This window comes from Antechinus flavipes, chromosome 1 (genome assembly GCF_016432865.1).
Source record: "Antechinus flavipes isolate AdamAnt ecotype Samford, QLD, Australia chromosome 1, AdamAnt_v2, whole genome shotgun sequence".
Lineage (NCBI taxonomy): Eukaryota > Metazoa > Chordata > Mammalia > Dasyuromorphia > Dasyuridae > Antechinus > Antechinus flavipes.
In genome coordinates, this window is record NC_067398.1 from 236,537,611 (window position 1) to 236,543,610 (window position 6,000).

Consider the following 6,000-nt stretch of genomic DNA (forward strand, 5'->3'; position numbering starts at 1 on the left):
GTTCTGCTTGCATTTGTATTTCCAGCTTAATCCAGGTGCATGGCACTTAGTAAAATCTTTTTAAAAAAATGATTAAAAAAAAAGAAATCCCCACTATAACATTCCCCGATTTCAATGATCTTATATTCTCCTGAAAACACAAATATATTTCACAGAAATGCAGGTATTTAATGCATATGTGCTGTGTATACAACATAAAAAGAGAAAGGAGAGAATTTGGGGAAGGACATTAAGGTCAAAGCAACAGCTCTTTAACAGCTGTGAGTCAGTCTCTGTGTTTCACCCCACCCAAAATGAGAGAATAATGCCAATGTGGCATATACCCAGTTGCCTCCTACTACAGAGTCAACAAGATTCATACAGACATGGTATGCTTTTAAATGACAGAGAAAGTAATTTCTTCATTATTGGCACACAACCAGATACATTTAAATGAACAAAGAATCAAACTTTTAAAAAGTTGAACTATACAATGTAAACAAGCAAATTCTCTAAACTGGAAAATCAATTGTAATTGGCTTGCTTTTAAACTAAAATAAAGGCTGTTTCCATGTAAGAGTTGCTTTCTACCCTGCATTCTTTCAAAGTTCAATAAAATCAAGAGATAGTTTAATAACTTATAACTTCTCTTAGTCTAAAACAAAACAAAACAAGCCAAAAAGAGAGGCATTGAAATAACTGAAAGTTAAATAAAGTCCACAGGCAAACTTTTCTCCACCACCAAAGCAAAGGGAAGCGGTAAAACCAGTTTTACAAGCCTGAGACAAGTTTTTGCATCAGGCAAGCAATGGACTGATATATTTCATTCTTACTTAGCTAAACACGTTTTCTTGCCTCATAAAAATAATGATGGGTGTAGTATTAAGAGAAGTGTTCCAAATATACCATGATGGGTATCAATGCAAAGTGTTAACTGAGTAAGCTATTTTAAGCCACAGTTTTTTCTTAATACTTAAGAGTTGGTATAAATTGGAAAGATCTTATGTATAATAATGAAAAAATAAGAATAAAATTCCAAACTTTTAATCGTCTTACTCATCCTTTTCTGATATCTGTCTAGGTTTTCTTTATTTTTTATTTTCTGCTTGTTTCTTGGATTACAATGATTTCATTTTTTAAAAAAAACTTAAAATGTCTCTACAAAATTAAGTTTTATATTATTTTGGAACTCTTCTTTTGATTATAATCAACTTTCACCTAAGACTTCATATGTATGTCATAAATAACTGCCTTTTAAAGAAACTGAAAAATTAACTTTTCTGTGCCCTGAGATGAAACACCATGGTAGCTAACCATGTTTAAAATTCAACAACAGTAAATATGGTTGTTCATTTCACAAATCTCAGAAGAGTAACAAAATTTTATACCACAGAACACTTAGCAGGATCTTCTCTGCTCTCTGAAAGATAATGTTCACTGACACAAGGATATGTTAGTGGCAGGAAAATCCAAAGATCATTGGTATCATTTCAAGAAGTGAAACAAGAGAGGGTTTATTCTAATTTCTATTCCCCACAGAATGACATTCTCCTGATTCTTCTTTCTAAGAATAGTTTTTAACCAAATACATTTTTGGTCTTAAATAAATTCAATGTAAATGAGAAAACAACTTATTTCAAAATTATTTTTAAAAGTATTAAAGCATATCAAAGAGTGATACCTACCATGAAGGGAAAAGAAAAAAGATTCTGGATTGGGCCTTACTATCCTTTCGGCCTTCCTCAATCCCCATCTCTAGCACATAAGGAAAACAGTAACTGAAGGTATAAATATAATTCAGTCATTTCTCAATTATACATACAAATTGAAAAGAGAAGTAACAGATATTTCAGAACAATAAGATCATAAATTTAGACCTACATGAGAAGTCATTTGTCCAATATTCCACATTTACCTCCACATTTTACAGATGATAAAGTGTTAAGTCATGACAAATAGACAAAGTAACATGTCCAGGATCATACAGCTAGTGTCAAGGGTATTACTTGACCCTACATCCTCTGATTCTTAATCCAGAGTCTATTCATTATATATCATGCTACCAAGTTTGTGTAGTACTTTAAATGACATCAAAGTTTTCTTTAAAAAAAAAAAAAAAAGGTCCCTCCTTTAAAAAATTCCAATATTCATCCTACATAATACCATATTAAGAGAGAAGTAGTCTGGTTTAGTAATTAGAAAATTGTCCTTGGAAATCAAAAGACCTGGGTTCAAGTCCTGCCTCTGAAACACATTACCTGAAAGACCCCAGCCACATTATTTATCTTTTCTGCTGCTGCTGGACACTTCCTAAATACAGGCTGGGGAATAATAACTGATCTATATAGTTAGAAATAGTTTTCTTACAAGGGAGTTCCTCTTGCCAATGAAATAGCATAAGTGGGGGGGCAGGGCACTTAGGTGGTACAGTAGATTGAACATCAGTCCTGGCGTCAGGAGGACTGGCTTCAGATTTGATGGTTATTAATGATCCTGAGCAAGTCACTTAACTCTGACTGTCTCAAAAGGAAGAAAAGAAGCAGCAGCACCACTACTTTCCTCCAAATATCATTTTATGCTTGTGAATCATGAAATGCATACCACAATTCCTGAGCCACACAGAGGATATGATACTAAATAGAGTATAGTATCATATCGATGGTAAACTGTGCACAAAAAGCAGAGTAAAAAATACCATCTAAGAAATGTATGAATTGAAAACAAAGTGGGCCAGTAATGAAGCAAGATGGAGGAATGGACAACTGCCAGAATGCACTGGTAAAGAATGAAGAGACAATGGAAAACTCCCAACAAATTGGATGTGGCCTTTATAAAGGACATGGTCAAGAGTTGCATAGGATTCAAAATCATGAATGGGTTATAATGCATACAGTTGAAGAGAATGACAACAATGAAAATATAAATCCATTGAAATATTAACATTACTATAAATAGAACAGCAAAGAAAAATGAGTTTTTAAAACTACTAAATATAATCAAATAGTGATTATTACAGTTTTTCTCTCTCCTATAACATTATTCCAGAAACAAACAGACTAACACATATAAATAACAGAAATAGGTCAATAGGTGGAGAAAAAGCCATCTCTCTCTCTCTATATATATGTGTGTGTGTGTGTGTGTGTGTGTGTGTGTATACATATATATATAAATAAGTTACATTGTGCATATATGTGTGTATATTTGAATATGCACACATACATATATCCAGTGAAGGTGAAATGGCCTGACAGGGATTCGATGAGCTCATTCCTCAAAACAGGTTCATAGATCTACGCACACAATAGCATTTCAGGGTTTTTCACATCTCTCTCTCTCTCTCTCTCTCTCTCTCTCTCTCTCCTCTCTCTCTTTCTTTTTCTCTCTTTCTCATTTCTGTGTGTCTCAGTAAGAACAAAGTCAGGAATGATTGGCACTATTTCAGTTGTCTCAAAAAGCATCAGTAATTCTGTTTAAAAAAAGCTAATTTAAGTACATCCTCACTGTTTCAAGGATATAAATAAAAAGCATTCTTCGGGAACTGAAACTATGATTTTTCCAACCTGTGAACACCTTACCACTAATAGGCTTGAGGTCAGCTTAATGTTAAATTGAGGTTTTAGCCAGGAACCTTGATTTAATGAATCCATAGTTAAAATTGACAATATTTAAAATAAGAGAGGACAGGTCACTTTTTAAATGAATGAAAGTTTTACAGATTCACATATAATCCCAAAAGGAGCAAGAGAAATAGGGAAACAACACACCAGTTCAAATATCCTTTACATGTTTTCATTGGCAAGACACCAGTAGGTTTAGCTCAGTCTGCCAGCCTGCTGCAACAGGTGCATCTCTTAGTTAAAAACAAGGTCTACTCTCTTACTTTTTGGAATAACAGCCTAAAAAAACAAACAAACCTGAATTTGTCAGCACTGGAGGAAAAAATTAAGCAACATTTTTCTAGGTGTAGCCTACTTCATCTATCTGTATTTATTGCTTGTGTCTTGTCCAAGATTATAGAAGCCTTTATGGCAGCATACCAAAATAGCTGTATCCAATTTTTCTGACCTGCTGAAAAGGAAGCTGAGGTAAGAAAAGATGGAAGTAGCTCATTAGGTTCAGAGAAGTATTGGCAAAAGCAAGTAGTGGGTCAGATAGCTCAAATAAGAATCCATCATAAGGGAAACTGACCATCCCATATAAAATAGCAATGACTTTCAAAAACAGGAGGAAACTTCTGTCATTTACTCTTTTCCTACCACAAAAAGTCTAGTATTCCATTTTTCCAGAGTCCCTTTTATGTCCGAGCCAAAAGAAATCCAAGACAAAGGTTAATTAGAGAAGCTAAACCTGGATAAATACTACCTCCTTGTAATAATCTTATGCCATCCAATTCAACAATTCACACAAATATTAAGTGATAACTATGTGAAAGATACTGTACAAGTATAAGCTCCTTCCAGGAGCTTATATTTGGAGGAGCGAGGAAATGGATGGGGTTATTTTACTTCCATCCGGGTAGCAGGTACACATATAAAAATAGGTGGCACGAGAGTCCATATATAGAGGCCTGAACGAATGGGAAAACATGGGTAGAGAAGTGTATGAGAATAGAAGTGAAGAAGAATAATTTTTTTTTTTTTTTTTAAAGATCTGAGCTATTTTTTGCAATATAACAGCTAGCTCTGTACAACCTTCTGGGTGGGCTGTGATAGTAGGCCATCTCTTTCGAAAAGAATAAAAACCACAACCTCCTTAAGAAACCAAAACGCTCTCCACTCACTCTGTACAATTAACCCCATCATTGACTTCCCCCATTTGTAACTTTTCCCCCAGCCAACATCTCCACACTAAGCCCTTTCTAGGTCCCCTCCTCACCTGCAATTTTATAACTAGAATCAATACCAGTCCTTTACTCCGCTTTTTCCCCTCAGCAAACCTCATTTCCTAAAAAATACCTTTTGACCTGTCCCTTCCCTTCCCTCCCAACTCCCCCCGCCCCCAGCAAAAATAAATAGCTCGATAGCCCCAAACGCTTAACGCTACGCAGCCAGATCGCCGCCTCTCCACCCACCCCAGGCCTCCCCACAGACCTGAGCACCAACACAGATGAGTCACGGAGACCCAAATACACTAAACAATTCTTGCAGGGGCTATGGTAAAACCGGCAAAGCCACCGTGCTAACACGCGAACCCAGACGTTTCCAGCCGCGACAGTTTCCTGTGGCAGCTATGAAAGCCTTTGCAAGAGGGTAGGAGAAGCATGCAATATGCATGGCTGGAGAAGCTCCTTACCTGCTGCTTGAGAAGAAGAAACTTCCTCTTCGCCTGCGCTTTCCTCCTCTCCACAATTTTGCTATTGCACTGCCCACTCTCTTCTTCCTTCGATCCCCTTTAACATCTGGTTTCTTCCAGTCTTAAGCTAGACGAGGGCTACTGCAGCAGGTTTAATTCCTCGGTGTGTGGCTGGAGCTAGAAATAGGGGCGGTTACAGCAGCTAGAGGAGGAGAAAGAAGCAGGAGGAGGAGTTGGTGTCTGTATGTAGCAAGTTTGGGTTGCCCCCAGTATGGCCGCTGCAGGAAAGTGGAGTAGAGAAAGCTCAGTGCAGCAGCAGCTCCAGCCAGAACCAGATTGCCTAGCGGTGAACAGCTCCAGGCGAAAAGGGAGGAGTAGAATGATGCTTTGCTTAGAGCTACTGGAGGGAGGGAGCTGGAGCATTGCGCGAGCGCGCGAGCTCGCCCGCGCGCGCGTACGCAAACGTTGAAAATGTGTGGGGTAGCCCTAGACACACTTTAATATCTTTTTTTAAAATATTATTTATATGTTTTAAAACTATGTATATTTAAATTAAAATCTAGCAGGTTTTTTAAAATAAGTTTTCTCGTTTTTTAGATTCTGTAATTTGATGGTTAACAATAATGATCTTTATGATTAAGTAGTCGATAAAAGTTCAGCTTTTTAAAAAAATCCCCAAAGTGCACACGCGACGGAGAAGGAAAATAGTCCCTAAGTTAAATAATA

The 6,000-nt window shown here is 36.8% G+C and overlaps 1 protein-coding gene across 2 annotated transcripts in view; it reads right to left on the reverse strand.

Annotated features, from left to right (window-relative positions):
* SEMA4D (semaphorin 4D) overlaps positions 1-5,661 on the reverse strand; it is a 206,945-nt gene extending 201,284 nt beyond the window's left edge. For both annotated transcript variants that reach the window (XM_051998234.1, XM_051998243.1), the window contains exon 1: positions 5,275-5,661. The gene's annotated coding sequence lies outside the window, so the exon portion shown is untranslated. The remainder of the gene's footprint in view (positions 1-5,274) is intronic.
* Positions 5,662-6,000: the final 339 nt, after the last annotated feature.